At 40.7% G+C, this 18408-nt stretch overlaps 1 protein-coding gene across 10 annotated transcripts in view; it reads right to left on the bottom strand.

Annotated features, from left to right (window-relative positions):
- The window catches only part of DYRK1A (dual specificity tyrosine phosphorylation regulated kinase 1A), a 148390-nt gene that overhangs the window by 127847 nt on the left and 2135 nt on the right, over positions 1–18408 (bottom strand). The gene's annotated exons all lie outside the window — the stretch shown is intronic.

Raw genomic sequence — 18408 nt, 5'->3', positions numbered from 1 at the left:
ACTTCACATCTAAGCCTAAATTTTATCATCTGTTAAATAAAAATAATACCTTAGTGAGTTGTGGTATGCATATGTTTACACTGTGCAGAGCAAGCTTAATAAAGACCACCCCTTCCTATAGTAACAGGGGAGAAGGGAGTTCACCATAACATGCTAATGTGCATGGTAAAGCTTCAAGAAGGTGATTGTCTCCAAACTTATTTCCTCCACACCACACCATCTCAAGGAGTGGTCTGCAGAGCACATTCACAGAGAAGAGAAGCTCCCTACCATGTTTTCTGCTTCTGACCCACTAGGACTGATTTTTATTAACGTCCTCATCCTTCAGCCTCTAAGTTTGTGTGTGTGTGTGTGTGTGTGTGTGTTAACTACTATTTAGTGTCCACTCTGTAAACCCTTACAATCAGTTTTAAGACTATTATGCCTCGGTCTCCACCGCTAGACCCTACAGTCTTGCAAACAATAGAGAATCTCTTTTAGATTGACCGCTCCGGAACCTGGGAGAACACAGTATGTGGACACTAAAAATGCACTCTCAAAGAAATACATGCATTTTAACCTCATTCTTTGTCACTGAGCAAATATTTAGAGTTTTCTGTGTGCCAACCCTTGAAGATACAGCCGTGAACAAAACAGACGCAACTCTTGCTCTCAAGCAGTTTGTCTAAGTCTAAAGGAAGCAGATACTAAATAAATAAATAAATCACCTCACAGCTATAAAATTCAGGTGGAACACGTGTGAAAGGATGAGAAAAGAAAAAGTTGAGGGCATTTTAAACCTAACCTAGACAGGAGGGAAGGAGGAGTCAGAGGAGACAGGGAAGGCTTCCCTTCCCTAACTATGTGACATCTAGATTGAGACTAACAAGAGAAATAGGAGTTAGGAGGACAAAGTCCTAACCATGTTATATGCATTCACTTATCCTTCACAATAGTATAAATAGCAGGTACCTATTATCCTGACTATAGAGACGGGGAAACTGAGGCTCAGGAGTTCACGCAGCTGGGAAAAGACAGGGCTAAGATTCAAAGCCAGGCATCTAGATGAGGCTCCACAGAACACACTATTCACCACTCCTCAGTACTGTCTGTGACAGATTCTAAGATGGCTCCCAAGACGTGGCCTCCTGCTGCAGACCCTTCCCCTTGAACCAGGACCTGTGACTTGCTTTTCACCAAGCGTATACAAGGGAAAGGATGTCACTTCTGCAGGTAGGATATGTAAGATTGCACACCTGTCCTGTAAGGAGACACTCTCCTTCACTGCTTTTGATAAAGAAAGTGGGCATGCTGGAAAGGACCAGACAGCAGGAAACTAAGGACGGCCACCTACTAACAGGCGGGAACAAATTGAGGCCCTCGATCCAAGAGTGGACAAGAAACTGAATTCTACCAACTACCAAATGAGCTTAAAAGAGGTCTCTCCCTAGTCATACCTCACGTGCTACCACAGACCAGGTCAACCTCTTGACCATGCCGAGACCCTAAACCAGAGGACCCAGCTAGGTTGTACACAGGAACCTGACCCCAAAAACTGTGGGATCATAAATGTATGTTTAAGTGTGTAACTTTGTGGGAATACTGTTACATATCAAAAATTAACTGTTGCATGATAAAGTTCTTCCATCATATCCCTGTGCTTTACTGAAATGGTGATTATCAACTATACTTAACTACACATTAAGCCAAATTCAGGTAGCAGTCACAATCATTCTTTTAAAGCAAAACTCACTTGTGAAGATGCCAACATTAACTACAATCTGACCCTGCATTTTTTGGCAGTCATTTGAACAACCCTGTCTGCTACTTCCATTATCTATCATTTCTTCCTGTTTCTGTTGATTTTTCTAGGTCTTCAAATCACTATTCTTTTTCTTCTGTAATATCTAATCTGCCATTAATACCAACCAGTGTATTTTTCATCTCACATATAGTTCTCATCTCTACAAGCTGTATTTGGGTCTCTTTTTTACCTTTCCCAGCTCTACCTTCTTGAACATAGACTGAATACAGTTTTGTTTTAGTGTCTTTACCTGTCAATTCTAACACCTGTCAGTTCTGGGTTGGTTTCAACTGACAGCCTGACTATAACTCACATTAACCTGCTTTTACACATATTTAGTAATTTTTGATTGAATGCCAGACATTTTAAACTGTTAAGTGTTAGATTTTGTTATATTTATTTAAAGAGTATTGGACTTTGCAGGAAATCACATTACTTTCCAATTAGTTTGCTCCTTTCAAGGCTTGTTTTCAAGAATTTTCCAGCCATGTCTAGAAAAGCCTTTATTTTAAGACTAATTTAGACCCACTACTAAGACATGATCCTTCTGGAGTCTCAATGAACACAGAATTTAAGGAGTTCTACTCTGGCTCTAAGGCACTCAAATATTTCCCAGACTTATGTGAGCTCTGAGAATTGTTCTGCTTAGTTTCCCAGTGGATTCCTTCCCCAGGAACTGTTTCTTTATGAAACTGCATCCTACATGTGCACAGCAGATTAATATGCAGTCAAAACATTTAAGAGGACCACTAGGAAGACTTATGGAACTCTTTTCACTGCATAGTTCCCTTGTCTCCAGAAGCCTTCTCCTCAAAACAGAACCATCCTGGCCTCCTCCAGCTCCAATCTTTGCTTCCTCAACTCAATGAGGCCAAATGGCTCTATTTGGGATCCCCCTCCCTGCCCAGAGATCTGAAAATTCTTCTCTAGAAGAAAGCTGGGCCATCAAAGAGCTCAACTTGTTTGCTCTCCCTCTGTCAGGGATCACCGATCTGCAGTGCCTATTGTTCAAATATCTGAAAATACTTGTTTCATGTATTTTGTCCAGTTTCCTAGCTGTTTATGGTTGGTTGGTAAATTCAGAATGTTACTGCCTCATAGTCAAAAACCTAAGTCATGATTCCTGACAATTAAATGTATTATAAGATACAGCCCATAAACACACACACACACACACACACACACATTGTCGATTAAGTTATCCCATCTTTATTTTTATCATGGCATTTATCACTCTTTGTCCTCGTTGCTTGCTTTCTTGCTTATTCTACATTTAAAACAGAATGTAAGCTCTGTGAGAGTACAGGGATCTTGTCTATCTTGTCACTCCTATATCCCCAATACTTAAAATATATCCTGGCCTAGAATAGGCACTAAATCAGCAAATCCATTAAATCAACAGGCAAACTACATGTATCTATTTCACTTAATAAATACTATGAACTCTTCCCATTAATAAATTCTAATCTAGATGCAGGTAACCCCAACCCTGGAGAGTTCCTCAGAATTGTCAATTACCTTAATTAATTAGCATCATCTAAGTAAAGGTTTAGCTACAAACAAAAGAAACTAACTCTGACTTTGTTGAAACTGAAAAGGAAGTTATTAAAGCATATTAGGTAACTCACAGAAAACCCCAGGAGGGCCAGGCTGAAGGCTACATAATCAAGAACACCCAAAATTCAAACCACAGATCTGGTCCAGTGGAGACAACATAGGATTCAGTCACTGCAGCTTGTACAGACAATAGTGACACCAGGAACTAAATGGTACAGGTAAATCTTTGTCACTGCCCACCTCTGGAAAACAGATGTAGCTGCCATCCCCCTCACACTGCAGAACAGATTCCACAAAGTGCCTGCTTCTGCAAATGACTAGCTTCTGAGGTGATGGAGTGGTGACTCCAGGTCACGTGATTGCATCCCAACTCCAAAAGTTGCAGAGAAAGTGAACAACTAGCTCTCAAAATTGAAGATTTCTACTTACCCCCAAATCCTTAAGGTAAAGAACTCCCCCAAACATAGATAGCCTTCGGATATTTTTATTATCTGAAAAAATAATGCACCAGTACCACATGACATCAATCCCAGTATACCAGAACTTTTATCTATTTCTTTAATTAATGGATTATAGAAGGTCTATGTTTCTCTTTCTTTTCTATGTTTAACTTTAGGACACTTAACTGTTCACTGGGTTTTTTATTACCTAGAAACAGCACATGCAATCTGCTGTGATTATCCTTCCTTAAGCAAATTTACTTCCCTGTGTGTCTCTCAGCTTATAAAACAGAGATACTACCAACCACCTTACAGAGTTGCTGAGAATATTAATAATAAATATGTAGAGTGTTGGGCTCATAGCAGGCACTCAATAACAGCTATTGTTACTATTATTATTTAATAGTAGCTTATTTTTTAAGAGGATGAACCCATTGATTTAAACTTTTTTTAAAAATCTGCCAACAGTTGAAGATCCAAGTTTCTATTTTACATAGTATTATAAATGTTCTCCCCTTTAACTCCTATGTTATCAAAAATAAAGCAACAAGTAGCTTAAAGTAGTCTAACATGTTGCCACCAAAACTAAGTTCAAAACATAAACCAAACAAACAAAAAGAAGGAAGGAACAAATGAACAAACAAATTGCTCACCCTGAACACAAGCCTGGTTTCCTTTACATTTCTCTCCAGTGAGCTCCTGACTGAAAAACTTCATGATGGCAAAGACCCTATATGCCCATGGGACTCACTATGTCCCAAGGGCCTAACACAGGGCCAGGCTCAGAGAGCAGAGCTTCACTACCCACTCAATATTTCTGAATGTTTTTCCAAATATTTACTATAGAAACTAGTTACTGAGAAAGGTTTCAAAACTATTTTAACAAAGCCCTTAAAAGCTTTTAAAAGCTCATTCATCTGACAAGATGGACAGCTTCAGTCACTTTTAACTCAAGACTCATTCTTTTGAAAATCCATCCATAAAATGAACTTCCCCAATCATTTTCATTCTGTTGTCCAAACTTGAAAAAGTTAAAGCCAGGGAATCCCTGGGTGGCTCAGCGGTTTAGCACCTGCCTTCCACCCAGGGCGTGATCCTGGAGTTCCAGGATTAAATCCCACATCAGGTTCCTTGCATGGAGCCTGCTTCTCCCTCTGCATGTGTCTCTGCTTCTCTCTCTGTCTCTCATGAATCAATAAAATCTTTAAAAAAAAAAAAAAAAAAAGGTTAACGCCAAAATCCAAACAAACCACTTTCTTCAATTTTTTGTCACTTTTTAGATAAAGTCAAAGTTAGAGCTTATTTTAAATTTTTTAGATTTTGTTTATTTATTCATGAGAGACATAGAGAGAGAGAGGCAGAGGCACAGAGGGAGAAGCAGGCCCCATGCAGGGAGCCCCATTTGGGGCTGGATCCTGAACTCTGGGATTGCATCCTGAGCCAAAGGCAGATGCTCAACCGCTGAGCCACGCAGGCATCCCAAGAGCTTGTTTTAAATGTGATCCTAACGTGAACCTAACAGCTACTACAAATGCTGGACTGACATCCTAGAGGTCACTGTTTTGTTTTTTGTGGGTTTTTTTTTTTTTAAGATTTTATTTATTTATTCATGAGAGACACAGAGAAAGAGGCAGAGACACAGGCAGAGGGAGAAGCAGGCTCCCTCCATGCAGGGAGCCCAACGTGGGACTTGATCCTAGGTTTCCAGGATCACACCCTGGGTGGAAGGTGGAGCTAAACCGCTGAGCCACCCAGGCTGCCCTAGAGGTCACTGCTGAATGGACCTCACTTTGTTGGCTAAGAATCATGAAAGATATCCAGGCCGATTCTCTCCACAATTTAAAACTCCAAATGAACACTAAGTAATGTGTCTATTTCAATAAACTACTAAAATGATGTGCTCCTTTATTTAAAAAGGTACAATCTAACTAATACAACATTATTAACTATACTTTCTTAAAAAATAAAACCTAGGGATCCCTGGGTGGCACAGCGGTTTAGCTCCTGCCTTTGGCCCAGGGCACGATCCTGGAGACCTGGGATCGAATCCCACGTCGGGCTCCCGGTGCATGGAGCCTGCTTCTCCCTCTGCCTGTGTCTCTGCCTCTCTCTCTCTCTCTCTCTCTCTCTATCATAAATAAAAAATAAATAAATAAATAAATAAATAAATAAATAAATAAATAAATAAATAAATAAAACCTAAAAAGACACAATGTTTCTACTCCATATTCCTAACACCTGGCTTCTCCCACACAGTAGGTACTTCATATGCATTTGTGAAATTATTCCATGAGTAAATAACTTTTTCCTGCCTATAAATTTTTCCATTCCTATCTTTAAAAAGATAATCCTTTAGGGCACCTGGGGGGCACAGTTGGTTAAGCATCTTGCCTTCAGTTCAAGTCATGATCCTGGGGTCGAACCCAGCATCTCAGCATCTGGGCTCCCTGCTCAGCAGGGAGTCTGCTTCTTCCACTCCCCCCCCCCCCACCCAGGGCTTGTGCTTTCTCTCCTGTGCTCCTACTTGCTCACTGTCTCTCAAATAAATAAAACTTAAAAAAAAAAAAAAAAAATAGTCCTCTGGGGGGACTTGGATGGTTCAGTTGGACCAAACTCTTGATTATGGCTCAGGCTATGATCTCAGGGTTCTGAGATGGAGCCCCTGAGTCAGGCTCTGAACTGCTTGGGATTCTACACGACCCCCCACTCCCACCCCATGCCTCTCCCCCAGGCTCAGGTGCTCTCTCAAGTAAATAAATAAATAAATAAAATTTTAAAAGATAGTCCTTTGGTCCCTGACACCAAATAGTAAAGAGCAAAACATGCAGTTCATTGATTCATTCAACAAATGTTTACTCAGTGCTTACTATGGTGCCAAGCCTTTGCTGATGCCACCCACTGCCCTACTCTCTCAAAAACATTAAATTAAATAAGCATTAAAAAATTATCAACTGTAGGGGGCATGTGGGTGGCTCAGGTTAAGAGTTCAACTCTTGATTTCAGCTTAGATCATGATCTCAGAGTTGTGAGACAGAGCTCCATGTTCACCATGGAGTCTGCTGGAGACTCTCTCTCTCCCTCCACTGCACTACCCTGCCCCCCGCCCCTCACTCTCTCTAAATAACTAAATAAAAATCTTTTTAAAAAAGTATCAACTAAAAAAAAAAAAAAAAAAAGTATCAACTATAATAAGCACTATGGAGGAAAATTACAAGAAGACATGACACATTAAAAAAGAAGTGATGGGGGGGGGGGGGATTACTTTCCCTGAGAAAATAAAATCTAGGCTGTATGTGCTGGAGGAAACGAGGTTCACTCACTCCAAGGAAGGAGATGGCTGCGGGCTGAAGCAGCAGCACATGAGAAGATAGAATCCAGAGCCTAGGAAGGTAAGACTGTCTAAGTGAGTGGAGGCCACCTCATTCAGGTACTGGGTCCTGTATGTGACTAGTTTGGTCTTTACTCTAGAAGTCACAGTGTATTATTAAACAGGTTTGTTTGTTTGTTTGTTTGTTTGTTTGTTTTTAAGACAAAGAATTCTTATTCATTGGCTCAAATCGCTCTTCCATTCCTATTCCTGTCCATCCCACTGAATTTTCCTTACTCTTTGACTTTCCTTATATGCCTACATCCTTTACCTTCGATGTCTGGATCTTCGTCTTACTCAGCAAGAAGGCTTCCTCCAAGCTGTCTCTCACGAATCCTAAGACTCTCATCTTCAATTTCTTCCCTCTGCATAGCTGATTCTAATACTGCTGAGTAACTGTGGGCCTTCAGGCCAATTCTTAGGTCAATTCACCTAGCTTCACTGACGTTTTGAACTATACCACAGAATGATCATAGAGAAATTCAAAAAGTGAAATTAGATTCTCGTGTACTCAAATGAGATCCTAATAATTTTCCTACCATTGCTATTTTGAAAAAACTTTTACAAAAGCTTTTGTACTACGGAAGTAATGTCATTCAGTAATGAATGTGTTTGATGTAAAGATGAAGTTAAAAAAAAAAAAACCACTACTGAGATGACAGTTGTACTTTTCAAGGGGAAATGATCAAATCAGAACAAATTTTTCAGCACACAGTAATTGTCTTAAAGACTGGAGTCCTATTTATATACCCAAATAAACTTTCACTCAAAATTAACTGTCAAAAGGACTCTAAAATGAGACAAAAATTTGACCTTCAAAAAGCAACATCAAAAATTACTCAATTTAGGGGCACCTGGGGGGCTCAGGTCATGGTCCCAGGATTGAGTCCTGCACCAGGCTCCCTGCTCAGTGGGGAGCCTACTTCTCCCTCTCCCCCTCCCCCACTCATTCTCATTCTCTCTCAAATAAAATATTTAATAAAAAAAATTACTCAGTTTCATGTGCTCTGTGTTCCCTTCAATGAAAATGTATGTCTACTCTAGATGAAGTCAGTAAGCCTACTCTAGGGATTACTAAAGATTTCCCCCAAACAGATCATAACTTCTGTGATGGCACAGTTTAGGCTTTGCTGGAGAACTGATTCCCAGGCCCTACACTTCCATGTCTGGCATTGGTAGGTCCTCAATAAATAATTCTAAACACCTCAAGAGATAAACGCTTTTTAAATGATTGGTCTCCTGGTAAGAATACTTGTGAAAATAAAGAGAATACGGTATTATTTAGGAAAATACTAAGACACTCAGAATAAACTTAACTCTCTCCCATGTTCCACTACTCTGTATTTTTCAAACCATGTATCATGATACATCTTTTTCTTTCCGGATTCACATCTTCTAACACTGCCTTCTCCCACTGTTCCATTTTCAAGCTCATCTTTAATGGTGCTCCAAATGGCTTCCACTTGTCCCTCATGGAAGTCTCAACTACAGCAATAATTCGATCTTCTGTTCGACAGTTTTTGCAGGCCCTCAGGAGGAAATTCACTCAATTGCTCCATTAAACAAATCATTCCCAAACTATACTGCTACCAATGTTTAATCCTCTCCTTTCTAGGTCCAAAAATTTGGCCACACTGCTGTTTGAACCCAGAAATATTCACTTGTTCTTTGAAAATTAAATCACTGAGAATTTTTTAAGGCACTCCTGACGTGGCTCTCCCCTCTGACTTCTACTTTTTACCTCTTCTTACTCTTTCATGCCTATACACCTAGAATGAGCCTGCCTTCCAGGCCCTTCTCCTCACTGTGTTCATCTCCCTAACCCAGACTTGTCACCAGAGCCCTGGTGAGAAACACCTTCAATGGCCCCAAACACCTCATAAATTTAAGACCCACCACACTCATTTCTCAGTGTCACCGTCCCTCTCCCTCCTCCAGAACCTCTCACACATGCCCTTTGATACTCTGGGCCCCGTGGCCCATGAATCTGTCATTCTCCTGAGGCCCCCCATCCTTCCCCTGCCACCCCAGGACCCTCTCTCTCTAGCAGACTATCAAATCCCTAGGTTCTACCAAGACTCAAGTCCCTTCTCCTCCAGGCATGCTCAAATCCCCAGCATTCCTTACGGCTTTCTTCTAGTTCTTTCAATGTCAATACCTTTTACTGTTAGCAGCCATGGTCTTACCTATGGTGATGGCACCTGGACACACATCTCAACGCTAACAGCACAGGTAAGCAAATTTTACTTTTGTAGTCAAAGCTTCTACCACCACAATGCACATACCTCATACATAAGACTGAAGGAAAATAAGAATTCCCTTATACAATTTATCAACGCATTTACAATTGCAAGCATCTACAAAGTTATCAAAACATCAGTTTTTCATTCAACAGAATAAAAACTACAGGAAAATCAGAAAATATTTTTAATCATATATCTGACAAAGAATATTTCGTTATTAAAGTACAAGACTTAGAGTACAACTAAAAATCTTCCAACTCCCTCATAATTAAAGAAATGCAAATCCAAACAACTAGACATCATTTTCACCTATTAAACTGACAAAGATTTAAAACTCTGGTAACACCAGTGTTGGTGAGATCTGGGAAACTATGAACTCTCAAACACTGCTGACTGAAATATAAATTGGTGCTACTGATTTGGCAAGGCATATCCAAATATGCATATATTTGGCGAACCAGCAATTTCCCTTAGAAATATATATCATGTGGCTAAGGCTCGCAGGACACAGCTGTATGTACAAGGATGCACACTGCAGAATTGTTTAAAACAAAAATACAAAACAATTTAAATGTTCTTTAATGGAGATTGATTAAGCTGTGGTACATCCGTAACATGGAATACTTTCTAACCATTAAGAACAACAGGGAAGCTATCAGCTGATACTAAGGTATTTCTAAAACCGACCAAGATGCTTAAGATGCAAATCTATGTGTCTAGCATCATCCAGTTTAAGCATGACCCATGTTTAGCATGATCCAGTTTGCAGGTAAGGGCACAGACCCTGTACATACACACACATCTATCACAATGTCTAGGCACTTTAAAAAAACTAATAGGATCAATGGCACAAGCCCTGGCTTGGCTCAGTGACTCCTGATCTTGGAAGCTGTGAGTTCCAGGGCCATATTGGAGTTAGTGTTTCTTAAAAAAAAAAAAAAAAAAAAAAATTAATTTTTAAAAATAGGATCATACTAAACACAAATATAATAAATGTTTAATATATATCCTTGCACATATACACACAGGACATTGTTGGTAGGAGAAATAAGAACTATTACCTATGGAGCACGAGGCGGGGGGTTGATATATAGCATTCTATAGGGCCTGAGCTTTTTTTTTTCTCCCTACCATGAGGAGATATTATTTGGTGATCTTTTAAAAACTAAAATTCCCAAGGTGATAAGAATGATTCCTTATATATTTGATATGGTGTCAGACCCCTCAAATAGAAATGATGAACGCTAAGAAAAAAAGCCTTCTACTCCAATACTCACTCAATCAAGTGGCACAAAATTATCCACAGTCCCATTACCAATACTCTTAGTGACAGAAGGCCAGAAGTCCAGTCTAATACTCCCAGCCTCTGGCCACCAGAGGAACCTTTCCAGGACTCTATACCACAAGCTGACATTTCTCAAACATGCCCTTCATCTTCCTCCAGCAAGGACACACACGCCGATTCTTCCCTCCCCTTCCCACAAAGCTCTCTTATTAGCATAGGTGCTATCTCCAATGTTTAAAATGATAGCCAGGGCAGCCAGGGTGGCTCAGCGGTTTGGCGCCGCCTTCAGCCCAGGGCGTGATCCTGGAGACCTGGGATCCAGTCCCAGGTCAGGCTCCCTGCATGGAGCCTGCTCCTCCCTCTGCCTGTGTCTCTGCCTTTCTCTTTCTCTCTGTCTTCCATGAATAAATAAATAAAATATTTAAAATAAAATAAAATGACAGCCAGGGCAGCCCGGGTAGCTCAGTGGTTTAGCACCACCTTCAACCCAGGGACTGGTCCTGGAGACCCGGGATCAAGTCTCACGTCGGGCTCCCTGCATGGAGCCTGCTTCTCCCTCTGCCTGTGTCTCTGCCTGTCTCTCTCTCCCTCTCCCTCTTCCTCATGAATAAATAAATTAAAAATCTTTTTAAAAAATAAAATAAACAAATGACAGCCAGCTAATTCATAAAAATAAAGTGTTAACCTGATACACAGATAAAAGGCATTCCTCTGGGAATACTTCCAGTTCAAATTAGGGAATCCAACTCTTAGTTTAATCTAAAGAAATGAATTCCACAGTGAAAACTGCAAATGAAAAAGAAAGTAATAATTTGAAGACCTACCTTGGTTCCTTCTAATCATGCCAGACTAGCACCTACCTATCATCTACCCTAATGCTGTAGGTAAACTACCCTATCCACTACAGCACTGACATGAACAATACCTTTAAAACCTCAACTTCCCATCCTTAAATACTCATTTGACTATTTGCTAAAAGGACAATTAAGTGATCCATTCACTACCAATGAGCTCACATATAAAAAACTATTTGAGAATGACCAATATCCTTAAAAAATCCCAATACAACTGGTACTTGGTCCACTTTTACGTTCATATTAAGAACGAAGAACCAGGGGTCAGAAAAACATACACTAGTCCTCAAGTGGCTCACTCTGGGGTACTGGTTAGTCACTTAGTTTCTTTGCACCTACTTCCTTCTCTAAAGTGAAAGAGATGAATTATATCAATGTTTTTCTAAGTGTTTCTACTGTACCAGGTTACTCAGAGTCCTAATTAAGAAAGTAGATTCCAGAGCATCACCCCAACCCTGTAGATGGAGAAGTATCTGGGTTGGGGAGTCTCACAACTTTGAGAAGTTCTCCAGAAGCCTGTTTGAGAACCATTAGTTTCTCAGGTCTCCGCCTAGACCGAATAACACTCTAGTTCCAAATAATCCTAGATCTTCCACTTTGTTCAAACCCACAAAACTTAAGAGGAACATACTTGGATAGTAAATGTATTTCTAAGCATCACTGCTATCGTCCTCCTTGCAACTTCAGGGACTCAAGCAGTTACTGAAAACCTGACAAGATTCAAGTGTCATTCCGGTATTGTTTGCTGAGAATATGGGTATGAATACACACAGCAGGATTACATTCTAGGAAACTGTTAAAATCCAAAAGCTTAGATTTCAAATAGTTTACATACAATATAGTCACAGCTATCAAGAACCATATATCTAACAAAAAAATCAGTAAAATAATGTTACAGCCAAAATTCATTCACTTCTAAAAGTTTAGCTACATTTTTTCTAATCTGACTATATATATTGCAGATACTGAATAGTGATCTATTTCAATTTGCACACCACAGTTCTGAAGATTAATAATCAGATATGGAAAATAAATCTTATTAATTAGTGTAATAAGTTGTCTTTCCAAGGTTTCTTTCTGTATATTTCTTCCAAAAGATTTAAGTGTGACAGGAAATGTTTCATCATTCCCCATTCTCCTTTTCTTCAGCAGAAACAGATTTTTAACCAAACAGCCCCCCTGCCAGAGACCACATATCCCAGCCTCCTTTGCAGCTAACTGTGGCCACCTGACCAAGTTTTGACCAACACCTGTGAACAAAGTCGTGGAATGTGCTTTCCCCACACCTGTTCCTAGATGGTAGATATGGTGGGGAGCGGTCTTGTACCACACAGAAAGTGGTGTCTACCTAAAAGAGGAAAACAGCAAGACAGAAGGAACCAAAGTCCCCTTTACCATGGAGCCACTACATCAGCCTGAAAATCACTTACATGAGAGAGAAAAAACTTGTTAAAGCTGTTGTATTTAATCAGAACAAAGGCCCAATCTTGTGTTCTAATTAATGCATAAAGTTTAAATTTATAACAAATATTAAGTAATAGCTACTTACTAATTCAGTAAAGTTGAAACTCTAATTATAAATTCTTGGGTAACCCCACTACTGAAATTATTGCTACTGTACCAACTTATATTTATATGGCATTCTAAACTTTTGCAAAGCACTTCATAATCATATCTCATTCCACATTCTCAAAATCCTAGGCAGGGCAGCTGGTGCTGTGCACATTTGGCATATAAAACACTGAAGCTCAGAGAAGCTACTTTGCCCAAGATTGCACAATTACAGAGTGGTACTAGGACAGGATTCAGCATATAGGTTCTTCATTCCATCCTCTGTATACGTATACGTTTATATACCTCTGCTGTACTGGAAGCGTGATCAAAAAAAAGAATTATTCCCGTCCAGATGGACCTTACAATCTAGTGGAGAGAGGAAGAGACAGACATTAAATAAGTAAGTATATCTGTGAATATGTATGAATAATAATTACACAGCTAATTTGCAGTAAGAGCTACAAAGAAAGCAGATTCCTACAAGAATGCATGTCTAAGGAACCCTACCTAGACTGGGGCATTGGGGAAAGCCTCTTTCTGGAGAATCAGCATTCATCCTGGGACCTCAAGGATGAGTACAAATGGAAAGGAGGAGGCTATTAAGAAATGCGTTTGTGTTGGGCAGCCTGGGTGGCTCAGCGGTTTAGCGCCTGCCTTCGGCCCAGGGCGTAATCCTGGGGACTCGGGATTGAGTCCCGCTTCGGGCTCCCTGCTTGGAGTCGGCTTCTCCCTCTGCCTGTGTCTCTGCCCCTCTCTCTGTGTCTCGTGAATAAATAAATAAAGTCCTTAAAAAAAAATGCATATGTGTTGCCTCAATCTGCACAAGAGCTCTACAGTAAGTACCACCAACGCCATGTTACAGACGAAGAAACCAATACTTAGCAAAATCACACTGCCAGTGAGATTGCAGATCGGCCTGACCCTGGAGCCTCTACCCAGCACCATCTCACAGGCCCATACTCTCTCCACTGCATCACACTACCTCAACTGCCATCTATAACTAGATATTATGCAGATTTTGGATGGGTGACAGAGCAGCTTCTTACCAAAACACATATGCTAGGATGCCAACTCTAGCCACAGATATCCATAAAACTTAAAAAAAGAAAAAGATTCAAATCTTGTCACTGGAAATCTGATATACTTAGAAAGATTGCAGGGTTATTTAATGAACAGAGATGTTATGTAAAATAGAGGTGATGTTGAAAACCAGATTCATTCCATGTAAAACCAGTTCCCTAAGCTCCTCCCCATTGATTTATACAACCATTTTAATTATGGGAACAAAAAACAACAATTCATCAAGAGTAAAAATCCATTTTAGGCTATCATGATTCATATATTAGATACAAGCATATGTCCCTGAAACAAAAAAATATCTTGTCAAAACTTTAATAGTACCACGTAAACTTTTGAAAATCTCATTCTAGAACAGAGGATGTATAGCTCTGGTAGAAGGATCAACTGTCAAGAAGCCCAAGTGGCTCTACATTAGCAAAGAGTATGCCCACAAGGAACCACATCATTTTATATATCCAAAGTACTGAAAGTCATCATCTCCAATAGAAAATTTTAATTTGTGATACAATTCTGAAAGCATGATTTCAAAGCAAAAGTATAACTTTTGAAAAACACTTAGCTGGTCTATCCAATGCAACTCCTCCAAACAATGTCGTTTCCATATGACGAAAGAAAGAAAAAGAAAGAAAGAAAGAAAGAAAGAAAGAAAGAAAGAAAGAAAGAAAGAAAGAAAGAAAGAAAGAAAGAAAGAAAGAAAGAAAGAAAGAAACTAAGGCTGCCTGTAGCCACCAAGTGAGGAAACAAGACTTATCTTTAATTACTTAATATGAATCTGAGATTATTTTCATCCTATGAACCTAGTATCTCATTCTCACGTAACCAACAATAAATCTTATAGCTCTAGCTTAACACTGCAAGCAAGATTTCAAAAGATTTCTTCACTTAGGGGCAACTGAGAAGTTTTAGGTAACTTAAAACAATTAGGTGGGGTTTTTTTCCCAAGTAATCAAAAAAATTTAACCTCCTCCCCCAAATTTTTAATCTAAAATTGTACAAGCCACGGGTTAGGAGTTTCCATAGTTTCTCTAACCATCAGAACATTGCCCAACAGTTACAATGACATACAGTAAGAAGTCTTTTAAAAGACTAGCACTATGCACACATAAGGTGCTCCTGCACACGTCGGTCACACAATACCTTCTGACAGGGCAAACTGTGTTAGTACTAAGTTTCAAGAGACCATATTTGATAATTCCAAGTAATACCTTTACTTCCAAATAGAAAACATGTAAAACCATCAAAACACTCAACAGAAAGTAGAGCTTCCTAGCTCACAGTTGAAACTACGGATAAGGAATACGACAAAATTGTGAAAATAATAAAATCTTGTCAGGGAAGAAATAAGTTCATTATAAAGACTCTTCCTGGAAGTTTTTGGATTTTGCTGGGTTCAGATGGTTCATTCTTTCTTGGAGGAATGAGAGAGATTGCTTGGGGGTGTGGGTGTAAGAAATGTGAAAGTTCTTTGTAGTAAGAGAGAAGATAACGCTAAAGCAAAAACATTGAAACTTTTATCACAAACACCAAGGAAGTCACAAATGAAGCCCCCCTCTGCTAATGAATCTTACTTTCAGTCTCACATATAAGGCAATTCCCTTCACGCTCATAATAAAGTTACTTCTTTCCAAATTTTCTTCCCAAAACCAGATACTTGCCAACCATAAACACACATGTGAAAACATCCCTGACTAATCTAACCTAGTTCTTACTTAAAAAAAAAAAAAAAAAGTTTTCAAGCAGTACCCAAGATATGATACATATTAGCATTTTCTTTCTTTGTATTTCAGTTTCATAACAAAATGCATACCAAAGGTCATTGTACACTTGTGGGATAAGCCATCCTGAATTTTGCTTTTGCAGATAAATACTCCTAGCACTATAAAAACCTATATATGTAAATTCTTTAAATACCAGTCCCTGAATTTACCACTCCCTACCTACCCCCTATCTTTAAGTCATAAACACAGTAACTCTCCATAAATAAAACTAAGGGGACAAACATCTGACAACATTCTACAGGGGGGAAAAAATTCTAATCAAGGGTCTTTTTCACTATACACGTTCCCGAACAAAACACTGCATTAAAATGGAATATTTTCATTTATTTTGAATGTTCCCCTAAAGACTGGGCTAACTGGTTAATTTTGGAGGGCAAGCACACAGTAATTCTCTCTTAAATTTCTAATAGGTCCCACCAAAATGTCTTTAAAATACGGTTAAGAGGCTATCTTACACCTTTATCCCAAATTCCTAAAAACAAAGATCTCACTAGATCATTTAGTCCATTTCCCAACCCTACCAATAATGACCATCCATTCATTGAAGTCTATTCCTTCAAATCAAAACTTTTAAAGTGTGCCTTCAACTTACACAGGGGTAACCTAGAATAATTAATATCTGAGCTTACGCCTCTTATCAACTTTTTATACTGTCTTACAATCGAACTTCGTACACATGTTAACAGGAGTCCTTAACTTTCTGATAAGGTTTGAACTCTAAATGAATTTGGACAGCCAATAAAAGCACCAGGGCTATTTCAAGACCAATCCTCCAAAAGCACTGGGGTACTTTAAGTGTAAGTCATGTGCACATTAAAAATCTTAACTGTAACTGAGTAAACTTTCTCTTAACTGGTTTCTTTGAGACTATCATCTTCAGCTTAAAATCTTAGCACATGAAATTTTAGTTCTAGTCTCACATTTATAACCTATCTGAAAATATTTCTCTCAGATAATCAAGAGGTGAGAAATTGAGAAAATAAAAAAAGGTCACGCCACTGAATTATCAAAACTCCTCAGAATCAAAATATTAAATATATCCATTCTTAAACACTTTGTATATGTAAGGTGCAAGGGGGGGGGGGGTCATACAGGAAATCCCCGTATTCAAAAATTTTAAAATGCCTAAAACTAACTTTTACACAAAACTTTGCTATGACTCATCAATACTTAAATGATGCCTACAATTAAAATTAATTGTGAAGAACAAAACGCACCAAAATATATCTTTTTAAGTCTTTCCATTCAATAACTGTCTACATGGGCGGGGGGGGGGGCGGGAGTGGGAAACGGGAAGGGGGAGAGACTGACAAGTTTCATCAAGAGGGTCTCTTTTCCATCTTTCCACTTCCGCAAAGGAGAAAGTTCATTCCACGCTCAACACTGTCAGGGGCGCAATCTCTAGGTTAGAACCCTGAGTCATTACACGCGGATCGCTGCAAAATCTGCCAGTGTCTCTAATAATCAGTTATAAGCTAGTGATTACGAGCCCAGGCCGGCTAGGGGCTCCAGCTCCTGGAGTCCCAGCTGTGTGACCTTGGGTGAGTCACCGCTCAGTTTCCTCATCTGTGAAATGGGTTAACAGTTCCCACCAGTGGGAAAAGCGAGTGCATACACGTAAAGCCCTGAGACGACTGCCTGGCTGGCTCTCTGTTCATCCTAATCTTAAAAAAAAAAGAAAAAAAAATCAGTGTGAAAACGATGCTATACCGGGTATTTTCTGACAACTCGGGCGGAATTCCAGAAACCAAATGGTGCTGGCATCCGCGGGCTGCACCTAGATTACAAGGTCCGTGTAATCTAGGGTTGGACGCAAAAGGCACGGGCCAGCCAGTCGGGGTTCGCTCGCTCGCTCGCTCGCTCCTTGAGCCATTTTTAACTATTTCAGGCTAGGGAGGGGCCTCTCGCTAGGCCAGGCGTTCGGCTCCTCGGCAGCGGCGGTGGGTCGACGCGAGAGCGGGGGGGAGGGGGGGCTGCAAATAAGACTCGGGAAGTTTTGTGGCCGCGGCCGGGTTTGCCCGTCGGGGTCCGCGCACTCCCGGGCACCGGCGCCGCTCGGGCTGCTCGGGCTGCTCGGCTGCTCGGCTGCCGGCCGGGTCGTCGCCGCACCTCGGGCGGGCGGGCCGGCGGCCTCCCCCGCGCTCCCGGCGCAACTTGGGAGCACACGCCCCGGAGCGCCTCCCCGGGCGCCGCGCCTCGCCCCGCGGCCGCCCCGATCCCGCGGCCCGGGCATTGTCCTTGCGGAGAGCCCCGGCGGGTTCCCACGCTGCTGGGGGCACCGAGAGGAGGGCCGAGGGAGGAGCTGGGGGGAGAGGGTGAGGAGGAAGAGGAGGAGGAGGAGGAGGAGGAGGAGGAGGAGGAGGAGGAGGAGGAGGAGGAGGAGGAGGAGGAGGAAGACAACCTCCTCCCCTCCGCCCGGGCGACCAGTGAAGGTCTGGCGCTTCCCCGGCCCCCCCCGCCCGCCCGC

This window comes from Canis lupus, chromosome 30 (assembly GCF_048164855.1).
Source record: "Canis lupus baileyi chromosome 30, mCanLup2.hap1, whole genome shotgun sequence".
Lineage (NCBI taxonomy): Eukaryota > Metazoa > Chordata > Mammalia > Carnivora > Canidae > Canis > Canis lupus.
The sequence above is the reverse complement of the archived record's forward strand: the minus strand, read 5'-3'. Positions and strand labels throughout refer to the sequence as shown.